The sequence below is a fragment of the Rhinatrema bivittatum genome, chromosome 4 (assembly GCF_901001135.1).
Source record: "Rhinatrema bivittatum chromosome 4, aRhiBiv1.1, whole genome shotgun sequence".
In the NCBI taxonomy this organism is placed as follows: Eukaryota; Metazoa; Chordata; class Amphibia; order Gymnophiona; family Rhinatrematidae; genus Rhinatrema; species Rhinatrema bivittatum.
Window position 1 is genome coordinate 458,900,061 of NC_042618.1, and position 14,991 is coordinate 458,915,051.

The following is a 14,991-nucleotide window of genomic DNA, read 5'->3' on the forward strand; positions in this document are numbered from 1 at the left end:
TTTCTAAGCGACAGGTATTACAAAGTAAAAATAATCAACAAAGAGTCACCCCCCTGTAGCATCCAAGCAAGGAGTTCCACAGGGTTCCTCGCTCTCCCCAACCCTATTCAACATTTATCTTCTCCCCCTATGCCAACTACTCAATAACGTCAACCTCACCTACTTTATTTATGCGGACGACGTGCAGATCCTAATCCCCATCAAGGATCCCATCTCAGACACTCTAAACTATTGGAACAGCTGCCTTCACGCCATCAATCTCCTTCTCACGAGCCTCAGCCTGGTTCTCAATTCGTCCAAAACCGAACTGCTGGTCATCTACCCCAATGATAATAACCCACTAGCCAACACCACAAATATACCATTAGTAAATCAAGTGAGAGACCTTGGAGCCACCCTAGACTCCAGAATGAACCTTAAAAAATTCATTAACACCACCACTAAAGAAGGCTTTTATAAACTACAGGTCCTAAAACAGTTAAGACCCCTCCTACACTTCCATGACTACCGCTCTGTCCTGCAAGCCATACTATTCTCAAAGATCGATTATTACAATGATCTTCTGCTTGGTCTCCCCGCCTCTTCTACCAAACCTCTTCAGATGCTGCAAAACGCTGCAGCCAGGATCCTCACAAACTCTTGCCGTATGGACCACATCACACTGATTCTAAAAATACTACACTGGCTACCCATCCACTACAGAATTCTCTTCAAGACACTGACCATCATTCACAAAACCATATTCCAGCAATCCTCTCTCCAACTTACCATACCCCTCGAACTATACTCATCAGCAAGACCAACCAGATCTGCATACAGAGGCTCCCCCCAGGTTCCCCCTAGCAAATCCGCTATACACAACTCCATTGAAAAACGAGCACTATCAACCGCTGGACCGCATCACTGGAATTCTCTCCTGCCAGATTTACGCCAAGAACATTGTCATCCCACCTTCAGAAAAAAACTGAAAACATGGCTGTTCGCCCAAGCATATCCATGAAGAAGCATTATGGTAACCTGCACGGACCACCACCTTGGTTGTGTCCTCTTTCCGCCTCACAAAGGATCTGTTAGGCTAGAACTGCTCTCTCATATAACTTGTCAAACAGACTCCACTATGTAAACTGTACATAATTTTACCATGTAAGCAATAGTTCTCTGCTTACATGCACTGCTCTCCGGTTAGAAATTGTTAATCTATCCCTTTTTTCTTCTAACGGCCTTGTTCTACATTCCCTGTTGTAATGCAACTTTTCACTTTCTATGTTAACTGGTTTACCCCCTAGTTTATTGTAAACCGGTACGATAAGACCTGGTCTTGAGCATCAGTATATTAAAAGAACTTAAATAAATAAAATAAATAAATACATAAAGATGTATCCCAGTTGATAGTCGTACACAACTGAATGCCTGAAGAATATCATTCTTTATGCAAGACACTTTTGTTTTCCCTCCATCATCTGTCATTCTGGGTAGATGATTATACAAGTTTACATACTCAACACCCAGGCCACCCTCCCCCCCGCAATTAGATTGTCACACATTTTGTATTCTTTCATTTCTTTAATTCAACCTCTCAATCCTGTTCTTACCACTGCCCTTTATATCTGTCCCAAGCATTTTTAATTTCTCTCATAGTTTTGGTTTCCGTCATCTCTCTGGGTAGGTTTCTCCAGACATCTACTGAGAAAGAAGCAACACTGTTACCTCTATATATTCAGCAGTTCTTGCACTAATGCCCCATTACCCCATCCACAAAGGGGGCTGTCCTAGCCTCCTTTTTAATGTTCAACTATCCTTTTTCCTAAATAATGGGCTGATACAGTAAAAGTCACGGGAGAGCTGGCGAGCGCCCGCTCTCCCGATACGCGCCTGATTCAGTATCGGCCTGTATGCAAATTAGGGCCCGCGGTAAAAGGATGCGCTAGGGACACTAGCGCGTCCCTAGCGCCTCCTTTTTGACAGAAGCGGCGGCTGTCAGCAGGTTTGACAGCCGACACTCAATTTCACAGGCGTCGGTTCTCGAACCCACTGGCAGCCACAGGTTCGGAAAATGGACGCTGGCAAAATTGAGCGTCCGTCTTCCAATCCGCGGGCAGATTTTTAATTTTTTTTTTTTAATTAAAATTTTTTTTTAATTTTTGGGGCCTCCAACTTAATATCGCTATTATATTAAGTCAGAGGGTGTACAGAAAAGCATTTTTTTCTGCTTTTCTGTACACTTTCCTGGTGCCGGCCGAAATTAACTCCTGCCATTTTACTTTCTGTATCGCGTGGGAATGACTAATAGGCCCATCAACTTGCCTTTGCATGTTGCGGGCGCTATTAGTTTCGGGGGGGGGGGTTGGCCGCACGTTTTCGACGAGCTATTTTTACCCCTTATACAGTAAGGGGTAACTGTGCATGGAAAACGCGCGGCCAACCTCCCCCCCCCCGAAACTAATAGCGCCCACAACATGCAAATGCATTTTGATGGGCCTATTAGTCATTCCCACGCGATACAGAAAGTAAAATGGCAGGAGTTAATTTCGGCCGGCACCAGGAAAGTGTACAGAAAAGCAGAAAAAAATGCTTTTCTGTACACCCTCCGACTTAATATAATAGCGATATTAAGTTGGAGGCCCCGTGGCGCCGGCCCGGGGGCTGGTCCGGAGGCCCGGACCAGCCCCCGGCCCGGACCACGCCCCCGGCCCGGCGCCACGCCCCCAGTCCTGCCCCCGAAATGCCACGCCACGCCCCGAAACACAGCGTCATCGGGTTCCGCCCCCGACACGCCCCCGACACGCCCCCTTCCAAAAACCCCGGGACCTACACGCATCCCGGGGCTCTGTGCGCGCCGGCGGCCTATGGAAAATAGGCGCGCCGGCGCGCAAGGCCCTGCTCGCGTAAATCCGGGCGGATTTACACGAGCAGGGCTTTTAAAATTCGCCCATTATTGTATAAGGGGTAAAAATAGCGTGTCAAAAATGTGCAGCCAAACGGGGGCTAACAGTGCGCTCAGCCTGAGCGCACTTGACTGCATCGGCCAAAAAAAAAAAAATGACTCCTTAAAATAATTGCCTATTTACTGGTTTTGTGCCTCGGTGTATTTCTGGTGCGCTGAGAGTTACTGGCTCCAAAGCTCGAGTGCTAATTGACATTCCCCAAACACGTGGTACACTCTAACGGTGATGCACAGATCTGCTATTGACCTTACAGATGAAATTTAGCCAGAAAACTTGTCCTGTATAAACAGAGGGATAAACATCTCGCTGAATATCCCAGCCTACACGTAACCGGATAACTACAAAAAAACCCCCACAACTAACCGGCTACATTTGAATATAGCTGAGTAAGTTCTATAGTTATCTAGCTTTGTGTGGTCAGATAACATGCTAAGTAGCGCTGTCATAGCAACAGCAACAACAAGAACAAAAATCCCCACATAAGGGCCAGTAGGCCAGTCCTCTGCCTCCCCTCAAAATCTAATACAAATGCCCTGTCGGGCCGTGCCCCCAAGCTTTTTAAAATGGAGAGAAGTGCTGGAACGGCAGGCTGGACCCCCCTGTTTTGAACTTTTTGCACAATAAAATGATAAGCTTGCCCCCCATGTCCCCCTCACCCAACCTCCTGCAGGCCCCCCCCCTTCCTCCCCATCCCACCCATACCTTATTTGTTTTTTAACTGCCGGGAACAAGGGACCCTCTGCCCCGCTCCTGGTGTCTCCAGCGCTGCTATTCAAGCGGGCTCTGAAGACCTTTCTGCTCAAGCAGGCCTTTGACATTCCTGACTAGACCCCGGGCCTCTACCATCATCTGGCGACTTTAGTTAAGAACTATTTGCCTGCAGCCTGAAGCAGTCTGCATTTATATCAGGGTATCTTACGACGTTGTTTTTATATTTCTGAGTATTTTATGCATTTCATTTTGTCCGTTAGTACATCTTTGCGAATGCAGACTTGTATCCTGCCCTGAACTATCTGTGGGCTGCACGGTATAAAGCAATTGCAATCAAATGAATAATAAATAAATGGCCTTTGAATAAGGACCTCCGGGTTTATAATCTCAACGCCTTCATAAGCAACAACAGTGGTGAGCAGTCAGACCACGAGCGAGGTGTCCGTCTGCATCCGGCGCATTGCTGGGGAAAAGGAGGTTGGCAGGGGTGGGAGGTATTGCAATGAGATGGGGCAGTGATTAGATGAAATAAGCACCGTTTTAGCTTCACAGAGAAACCGAAGTCTTTCCCTGCGGAGCCGACGTGGGATGTGGTCCAGATTGCGAGGTGAGGCAGAGATTCCTGAACATATGCTGGTGGGACTCTTGTGGTCTCGTATTTACTGCGTTTCACCGGTTTGCGCGGAAAGCGGTGCGGCTCGTAGATTTCCAATCCTGGTCGCCTGCCCTGCTCCCTAGGACTGAAACCCCTGGTCCACTTCGTGAAAACCCCCCCTGCTCTGACCTGCTATTCTGTAATACAGATTTATAAGTCTCCTCGGTAGGAAACTGCACTTGATTCAGCAGGGCGAACACCATTCACCCAGGAATGCTTTCTAAAAGAGCATCCTGGGAGAACCACTATTCCGATGCTGTATAAACAGCAGAACTCCATACCCACGGGAAGCACAAACAATACGAAATGCGGGACAATCTAATCGCTCTTTCCACGTTACATCACATCGCTCACATTTACACCTTGCTAATGGTTTAGAATAATCGCTGCAACCGTGGTTAAATTTTCCAGAGTCCCTTTCAATTCTTATCATTTTCAGCTGACAGTTCTAAATCCCCAATGTCAACTGGGCTCCTATTGTCAAGTCAGCCTGTGGTGATTGCTTCCTTTCAAGTTCAGAATATTAATCTGAATACAGTTTCTTTCCCCCCCCCCGCAACAATAACCTGTGTCCTCTATGAACATTATTTCATGCACCAAAGTACATTTTGCTCTTGGTACTTTTCCCTATGCTCAGGGGGAAGCAGGTCAGCTTGTTCAAACAAACCACACAGATGCATTGTTCTGTTTCACAGAGTTACAAATGTGTAAACCTGCACACAAAGGCAAATTCTGTTCTACCATTTACATAGCACGGGGCACAGATTATTAACTGCTATAGTCTGCAGTGCCATGGTAACAGTAACATCTGGAATGGTACTTCTGTGATTGGAAATGGTCCTTGAGGACAGCCAAGAGCAGAGTTCTCTTTCTTCCTTCTGCTGTCTGAGAAGCAGCAAAAACTTGACTGATCAGGAGAGAAACTCCTTTCTTTTAAGACATGTTAATGCATTGCCTCATGCTCTATTAATAGAATAAGGGGAGCCTGTAGAGATCTGAACACCACTGTAGGCTTGCTGTGTATAATAGATGCATGTGAATGAAGAACACCTGCATTCAGTGTATCATTTACACCCAAATGATAAAGTACACAAACCTGTCTCTTGAAGAAATATATTGACCAGCTGGTAAACTTATTATTGTTTACTTCAATAGTAAAAGGAATTTGAAGGAATTGAGCCAACCCCCAGTGAAACCATCTCAAAATTTATTAAAGGGAGGTGGGGCAAGATGGCGGCGTGACTGGCCACGCCTATGCTGCTCGGAGTTTGCTTGTTGCTTTGAGTGATTATGCCTTCTAAATGAAAAGGCAGAGTCAGGGCTTTGGAGCCCCCTCTGTTTTCTGGACAGTGTTTGATTTCTGACCATGTGGCGATATCATCTTTAGAAGAGGGCGATATCCCCTTGTGCTGGGCTGGACAGAGGAGAATCTGTTCCAGCTGGGGAGGAGATTTCTCTGAGCCCTCTCGACGTTCGGCTGCCACAGGCTCAGCGTGCTCAGGACCTGGAAGTAGCAGAGGCAACGGGACAGATCGTCGCAATTCAGCCTGCTCCGGAGGGAGTGTCTGGGTCCTCTTGGATCGCCGCTGAAGAAGGGACTTCTCTTCTGGAGAATGTTTGTGGGACACCTGGTTCCTTACAGGAGGGTGAAACTTGTATTGGTGAGTCTGGAGTTTCCACCATTTTTCCAGTGTTTGCTGTCCATGATAAACCGGTGGTAGTTACGTTGGAGGCCCTTTGGGACCTGATAGTGTCCAAGGGCCAGGCTCGCACTGCGTGTTCTTTAAAAGTGGATTCTGTTTCCTCTCGTTTGGAGTTACATGTTTCTTCATGTGAAGCATCCCAGTCTCAAACGTCTTCCAGTTTTTCCTCTCTTGAACAGAAGGTTTCTAATATTGAGAATCTCCAATCTTCTTTTACACAAGAGAGGAACAGTTTATAATGCAGAATTGAATTTCTTGAGAAAAAGTCTCGTCAGCTTAACTTGAGATTCATAAATTTTCCAAAAGTTGTGGCTGAGCTTCCCCAAATGACTTTACGGCATTATTTCCCTCAAGTTTTGAAAATACCTGAGGAAACAGCTGGATGACTAGGTAGGCCTTGTCTTCCTCATCGGCCATTAGATTCTATGTTTCTGGGCTGGAACAGATGCCATGCAGAGGGACCTAGTCTTGGCTTTTGGCTTAGACTTTCTTCTCTGGTTGGTCGGGGGCCTACGATGCTGTGGACTGCACAACAGATTTAGCGGTCCAGACTGAAGGGTTCCAGAAGGAGCCCTAGTGCATGGACCTCCAGCTCAGGAGGGCCACTGCAATGACTGGACTAAGGGAAAGTAGAAGGTGATATAAAATGGAGGGGTAGTTGTGAATGAAGGCTCCTGGTTCTGGTTGATCTGGAAATACAAAGGAGGCGGAGGAATACTGCTGGGTCACAGTAAGAAATGTCTGTCTGTAAGAGCTGCATGGGGCTCAGTGGGCGCACCAGCAATCAGTCTCTGTGAACCCAGATAAACAGCACCACACGTGCAAGCTGAATCACTTTTCTTCTCATGGTTCCCTCGCTTCCACAGTGCGTTCTTAAAATAGAGAAGGCAGTGACAATTAAGTCAATTAGATAAACAAAGCAACTGCTTTTAATTCAACTGAAAAACTGATTTATAATCAAAATTATGCTTGTAACCTTTAAAACTGCCCATTTACTCAAAGCCTTCCCGTGCTTTCTGATTCTTTTAAATGCAAATGAAAATTGATTCACGACAAAACAGGAGTAAACGGAGAAAATGTAACTTCCCAGAACTATAGAGGCACGGCTAAATAGGAATTTGAAAATCTTCAAAAGGGCAAATATTGCAATTGTGCTATTATTATTTCTTGTCCCTTGTTTGCATCTACCTTGCATTTTCTCTCACGTTTCACTGTCTTCTTTGAAGGATTTAGGGGTGCACTGTGGCCCACCCCGATGGCTCCCGTTTGTTTCCTGTTGGGGTGCAAGCTGAAGCTGGAGCAGGTGGACCACTCATTTGTTTTCCTTTGCTGGGAACTCTCCACTAATGGGCAGGGTGGAATTTGGGGAGCATTCCCCTTTCTCCCGCAGATTTTAACATTCTTTTGCAGAATTTGGGTCACCCAAATTCTGAGCAAAAGCAGCATTCTCTCTCTCTCTCCCCCACATCCCAATCGCAGCCCTAACAGCCTCTCCATTCCCTCTCACCTTCTCCAGGTCTGTCCCCAGATCAGTTGATGTCTTAGAGGGTTTGAACCAATGGTGCTGATCTCATAGACCCAATCTGCTGGCAGGTGGAGAGGGGGGTGGGGGAGAGAGAGAGACTGATGGGGATGAGCTGGGGGGTGGGGAGAGAGAGGGTGGGTAAACTCTGCTGGGGATGAGTGATCTGTCATATCCTTAGGGCTTCTGGTTTTGGAGGATTTTAATGTGGCAATCTGCAAAACCTGAGAGTAGTCCTGAGCTGTTGGCTAGGGATGTACAGGGGACAAATCATTTTTTTTTATGTTTCATGTTTTGTTTTGTTTTCTTTTGGGGGGGGGGGAAGGGGATTTAGTTCATTTACGGGCTGATTAAAAAAAAAAAACCTGCACGTAAAAAATGGGGGTTACGTGCGCTGCTGGGCCTTGCGTATGCTGTGCGCATTTTAGAAGAGGCCTGGCCACATCCATAACCCCTGTTACGCGCACAAGAGTCAGGCTTCTATGAAGGGGAGGTCCCAGGGGTGGTCTGGGGGCGGGGAGGGATGGTCCGTGGGTGGAGTGGGGCGGGCCGAGACAGCACCATTCATCACTGTCCCGGAGCCTCGAACGCTGGCCGGCTGCTGGCACGTGCAAGTTACTTCAGGTCGGGCTCTGAAATAAATTGTCAAAGAAAAGGTAAAACAAAACAAAAGCCATTTTAGAGGGTGGGAAGGAGAGGGGAAGGGGAAGAGGAAGAGGAAGGGAGGTTAGGGTAGGGAGTAGGAAAGTTCCTTCCCAGTCCGCTCCTAAATTGGAGCGGACTGGGAGGGAACTGGGGTGCCCCGATCATGTTGCCGCACAAATTTGCATATTTTTACCCCCCTTGTGTGCGCTGCCTGCACATACGCACACGGATTATAAAATCCGGCGTGTAAGTGCGTGCGGCCCTCGTATTTTATAACATGCATGGGCCGTGCATGCATGTTATAAATTTGGCGCATCCATCTGTGCGTGCTAGGTAGCGCGCGCATGGTCGCGAGCACGCACGTTTTAAAATCTACCCTTTAATGTTTATTTTGGTTTGGTTCATTTGCCAAACCGAAATAAACATTAAAAATAAACCCAAACATCAAAAAGAAACATCCCCTCTGTATCCCTCCAGAGTCCATCTTACCCCTTTCCACGGCTCTTCAGTGATGGCAGGGGCAGGATTAGTCCCCAGTCCTGCTGGATGTGCTTGGAAAAAGGAGCCGGTCTCAGGGATGGCCTGCACCAAGTTGTCTTGTGGCCATAAAGCAGTAAGGCCATGAAAGTACTTGGCGGAGGCTGGCCCCGAGACCGGTGCCAGGACAGGAGGGACGGGGAATCAATCCTGCCCCTTGCATCATCGGAGACCTGCAGAAAGGGCACGAAAGACCACTGGGGAGCCATGGGAAGGGGTGGGGCAGGTACTATAAAAATATATTGTTGACAAATAGTGCACTCTCGGGCCGATACAGAAAAACCCGCGGGAGAGCCGGCGAGCGCCCAGACCACTCTCCTGGGCGCGCGATTCAGAAAGAAAAAATATGCAAATGAGGGCCCGCGTCCCAAGCGGCGGCTGTCAATGGGTTTGACAGCCGCCGCTCAATTTTACTGGCGTCGGTTCCCGAACCCGCTGACAGCCATGGGTTTGGAAAACGGACGCCGGCAAAATTGAGCGTCTGTCTTCCAATCTGTGGGTCATGGGCAGATTTAACTTTTTTTTTTTAATTAAAATTTTTTTTTATTTTTGGGGCCTCCGACTTAATATCCCTATGATATTAAGTCGGAGGGTGCACAGAAAAGCAGTTTTTTCTGCTTTTCTGTGCACTTTCCTGGTGCCGGCCAAAATTAATTCCTGCCTTTGGCAGACATTACTTTCTGTATTGCGCGGGAATAACTAATGAGCCCATCAACATGCATTTGCATGTTGCGGGCGCAGGGCCGGTGCAAAGGGATTGGGCGCCCTAGGCAATTTCAGCCTTGCTCTGCCCCCGCCCCGGTCGCAGCCCCTACTCCCCCCCCCCAAAAAAAAAAGAAAACTCACGTGGTGGTCCAGTGGGGGCCCGGGAGCGATCTGCCGCTCCTGGCCTTGGCTGCCACTAATCAAAATGGCGCCGGTGCCCTTCAGCCCCTACCATGTGACAGGGGCTACCGGTGCCATTGGTTGGCCCCTGTCACATGGTAGGGGCTAAAGGGCACTGGCACCATTTGGTTAGTGGCAGCCGAGAGCTTGTGAGCAGCAGATTGCTCCTGGGCCCTCCGCTGGACCACCAGGGGGCGTCGGGAGAGTGCCACGGGGGCGGGCGGGGGTAGAAGGCAGGGCGCAGCGGTAGGTGGCAGAATTTTGAAAGGGCACTTTTTGCCCTTTCAAAATTCTGCCGCCTACCACGGCGCCCTAGGCACAGGCCTAGCTTGGCCCTGTGCGGGCGCTATTAGTTTCGAGGGGGTTGGCCGTGCGTTTTCCTCGGGCTATTACCTCTTACTGTATAAGGGATAAAAATACTGCGTCGAAAACGCGCGTCCAAACGAGGGCTAACAGTGCGCTCGGCCTGAACATACTTTACTGCATCGAATAACACAAACAATTTGTCAAAACAAAATATCTGAACATTTTCTGATTCTTCAGAAGCCCCCGCCAATCCGTTCAATCAAACTGAAAATGGCCATTTCTGACTTGAATTTCTTTCAAACGAATGCACATCCCCTTATGGCTGGCAGCACCGACCCTGCGACCACTGGCATTTGAGACAAGAACTGTGTTGGTGGAAGTATTGACAGGGCAGGAAGTCAGCACTGCCTGCAGCTCAGAGATCTTCTTGGGCTCCACAGATTGCCAAATTAACACCCCCTAAAAAACAACAAAAAAAAACCCCCAGAGCAAAACACAGAATCCCTAGTTATGGTGCACTATCTCCGTACTCCTGGGAGCATTCTGCACCAAAAACTTCAAAATGCTGCAGCTTTGAAAAAGATTTATAATTCTGCATTTTATTTTAAACTCATTCTTACTCAAAGACAATGCTACTTTGACAGATACAGTATGGGGAACTAAGCAATATTGTGTGCAAATCTTTTCTTTTTTGCCCAGAATTTGTAATTTTTTGGGGGGTGCAGAATTCACTAGAAGTAAATGTTTCTTTTTTTCTACCCCACAAGGTATCCCTTTAAGGATGCATTTGGTACTGTGCTTAAATTACTGCCTGTTGAAAGGTTATGCAATCAGGAAAAAAAAATAAAACCCTGCTTAACATAATGTAAATCACAGTAATGATAAGAACAGATGCATGCATCCATGTGTGCGAATAGGTGGAAGGCACACATATCATTTTAATTATAGGAAAAGGACTAGAACAAACTGTCTTTTGGATTCCTCAGCTCTAAAAGTTTATTTGCAATACAGAAGTTTAAGATAGCTTACATTAAATACTTTGTAAAGGCTATGTTTAAGCTGTCTTTGGGATCCTTTCCATGCAATTTAACCCAAAAAGGTCAAACTGCTTCCCTGACAAAAGCACTCTCTTTTCTCTTTAGTAGTTCTGCTTCTGACATATAATCTTTTATCAACGACAGACAGACCTGCCTGCAGAGCCAGGCTTTAAAACACAACGCTTTAATCAAAACTATGCAATACAAAATCTTCCCCACTCATGATTATTTACATTTATTTTACCATTGCATCTTGTAAAACTGTTTATTGGGAAAAGTCATGAGAGACAGATCAAGACAAAATGTGTTGATCTGCAAAGGAAGCTTAAGGAAAACATCTCGAGGTTCACATATTCCATAAGACTGAGAGTGGTCGTGTTATCCAGCTAAACCTAGCCAGATACCTCGCCACAGATATTCTGTGGGACAAGTCTCCTGCTAGATGTACTTGGCAAAAGTTATGTTGGTGCACCTATCCGCATTCCTTTTAAACCCAACTGGCTGCATTTGAATATAATCCAGAAAGCTTTTACCTTAAATGGCTAGATTCAACATATAGCTGATTTATATGGTACATTCTGGTGGGATAGCAGGCCTGATCCTTCAAACTCCCCAACCCAAATCATGGCATCTGATTTTCCCCTATGCCATCCAATTCCCCCAAGTAAGGAAAAACAATGCGGGGCATATTAGCTCAAGAAGCCTTCCTACCCCCCAAAACAAGAGGGCTTTGAGCCCTCTCCTACCCTCTCCCTGCCCCTCCCACCCACAACCCCAACAAATCGTCCCGGGGCTGCCGGGAGAGTGTTACATTCATTCTGCTCCCAGCAGCAGTCAGTATGGCTCTGACAGTAATATTTGTAGAGATTTGGGGGCTGGAGGGGGTGGGGGATTGGGGTTTGCTGGTCTGGATTATATATTTGTATTCATTTATGCCTGTAGATTAAGGCTTATGGGCGCACTCTTGAAAATTAAATGTGTGCATGTAAATGGGTTTCGATGGAGGCTGAGGTGACCATGGCAGGAGTGCTTTAGGGGGGAATGTTTTGCTGCCTCAAAATGTTTCTGCTCGAGGAAGCTGCCCCACTCTAATGATAGCATCACCCCTGTGCATGAAGGAGCTTTGCACAAAATGGAGGAGGTGTGCATGCAAGCTATCTCATGCATATTCATTACGGATATCTTAAAATCCTGACCTATTTACTGACCTCGAGGACTGGGCTTGAATACCGCTCAGGAAATTGGAAGGTCATGGAATCGAATACAGTGGATTGGTAACGGGGTAAAAGATGGTAAAGCGAGGGTAGGATTAAATGGGCAATTTTCCAAATGGAGTGCCCTAGAGGTCTATATGGGACCTGTGCTATTTAACATAAATGAATGCATGAAAGGTGATGAATAAGGCCAATTTGTTTCATACAGGGTGCCCCGAAATGAATCTGGGGCTACCGAATGAAACAAACCTTATTTATTGGTTTTAAATGAATTGTCAATTGTAAAGCCTGTTGCTAAGTTATTGTTAAATGTAAACCGCGGTGATGTATATCTTTACGTACTGCGGTATATAAAAATCCTTAAATAAAATAAATAAAATATTCATAAATAATCTGGAGAAAGTAATGACGAGTTGAGGTGACCAGATTTGCAGATGACACCAAATTGTTTTCAGTCATTAAAGCAGCAGTGGATTGTGAAGAAGTGCCGATGGACCTTGTGAGACTAGGAGGCTGGGCTTCTAAATGGCAGATACAGTTTAATGTAGACAAGTGTAACGTAATGCATGTAGGGAAAAAATAATCCCAACTACAGGTCCATGATGCTGGGTGATGAGTTAGGAGTCAGCACCCAGGAAAAGGACCTCGGAGTCCTTGTGGACAACAACTTGAAATCTTTGGCTTGGTTGTGCTGTGGCAGTCTAAAAAGCAAATAGAATGTTAGAATTATTTGGAATGTAATAGAGGACAAAACGGAGACAATCCTAATGTCTTCGTATAGATCCATGGTGTGAGCACACCTTGAGAATTGTGTGCAGTAATGGTAGCCCCCATCTCAAAAAAGACATCGCAGACATGGAAATGGTAAAGGGGATGGAAAAGCTCCCTTACGGGGAGAGGGCGAACAGATTAGGGCTCTTTAGCTTGGAAAACAAACGACGGAGAAGGGATCTGATTGAAATTTATAAAATCATGAGTGGGGTGGAACAAGTAACTAGGGAACGGTTAACCAGGGCGCAAGTCCCACTGCTGCTCCTTGTGACCTTGGGCAAGTCACTTTACCCTCCGTTGCCTCGGCTGCAGACTTAGATTGTAAACCCGCTGGGGATAGGGAAATACCTACAGTACCTGAATATAATCCGCTTTGAAGTGCCAAAAAGCGGAATGAAAACAAATAAATACATATTTACCCGTTCAAGCAACACTAAGGCTAGGGGACGCCCCACGAAACTGGCAATCGGCAGATTTAAAACCGTAGGAAGTATTTTTTTTTCACTCAGCGCACATCAAGCTATGGAATCTGTTACCAAGGCAACTAACATAGTGGGGCTCAAAAAAGGATTGGACGAGTTCCTGAAGGAAAAGTCCATGAACAGATATAAACCAGGTAGACTTGGGGAAATCGGCGCTTAACTCTGGGAGTGAGAGACAAGAAACGGCTATTGGGGATCTGCCGGGTACTTGTGATGGAGACAGAACGCAGGACTCGATGGACCTCTGTCTGACCCAGCGTGGCACTTCTTATGGGCCAAATTTTAAAAGTGTTGCTGGCGCTAAGAAGCTCATATATGCGAGTATCTGGGCCATGCATGAGCAATGCGTAACTTCAAAAGCTGGAAATTATGCACAAGGAAAAATAAGAGGGTAGGGGGCCAACAGTTATGCGCGTATCTCCATGTTTTAAAGCCGGCCGCTGCGGCGCAGGGTGGGCTGATAGCTGTGCATATTTACTGCTGCTCCTGATGAGGTGTAAGTCTGCAGAAATCGCTGTGTAGGCCTAAACCAACAGTGCGAGGGGTCCGGGTCAAATGGGGGGAGTGCAGGCTGAAGAGCCAGAGGGGTCTGGCTGGCCTTGAGATGGACTGGGCAAACTGGTGGACGAACTGGCAAAACTGGCCATGTTCTTCACGCGAGCGTGTTTTAAAATCTGCTTACCTGTGCGCATTAACAGCGACTATGTCTTAAGGAAGACGCAGAAAGCAAGTTTGCTCGCGTAACGGCTAGGAATTTGCATTCATTTAAAATGAATGCATGAAAGGTGATGAATAAGGCCAATTTATTTCATACAGGGTGCCCCGAAATGAATCTGGGGCCACCGAATGAAACAAACCTTATTTATTGGTTTTAAATGAATACATTGGATCTACGTGTAGGCCCTTGCCTAGGGCACAGGCCAAGGCCCAAAGAAGGGGCCATGGCCTATGCCTGAGGACGATGCTGATGCCTCGGCTTAGGCCTAGGCCTGAAGTCGGGACCTTGCCGAGGGCATAGACCTAGGCCCAAAGCAGGGGCCGTGGCCTGGGCCTGAGTGCAATGCTGAAGCCTGGACCCAGGCTCGTCACTGGGACCTGACCTTGAGGCCACGGCATCGAACCTGGGCCCAGGGTGAAACCCAGGCCCAGAGCCCAGGCCTCGGAAATCCTCTTCTGCTTCTTCTTTCTTCGGCTCTTCGATGCCAACTGACACCATCCACCGGGGTTGGGCTGGAGTTACTTGAGTAGTGCTCATTTTAAAGTTATTGTCTATGGGGTAGATTTTCAGAGCCCTGCTCGCGTAAATCCGCCCAAAACCGGGCGGATTTACGCGAGCAGGGCCCTGCGCGCCGGGAAGCCTATTTTACATAGGCCTCCCGGCGCGCGCAGAACCCCGGGACTCGCGTAAGTCCCGGGGGTTTCGGAGTGGGCGTGTCGGGAGGCGTGTCGGGGGCGGGGCCGGAGCGCGCGGCGGTTGCGGGGGCGTGTCGGCGGCGTTTTGGGGGCGGGTACGGGGGCGTGGCTACGGCCCGGGGGGGTCCGGGGGCGTGGCCGCGCCCTCCGTACCCGCCCCCAGGT

The 14,991-nt window shown here is 47.5% G+C and overlaps 1 protein-coding gene across 1 annotated transcript in view; it reads right to left on the reverse strand.

Annotated features, from left to right (window-relative positions):
* The window catches only part of SYT1 (synaptotagmin 1), a 1,065,451-nt gene that overhangs the window by 23,280 nt on the left and 1,027,180 nt on the right, over positions 1–14,991 (reverse strand). The gene's annotated exons all lie outside the window — the stretch shown is intronic.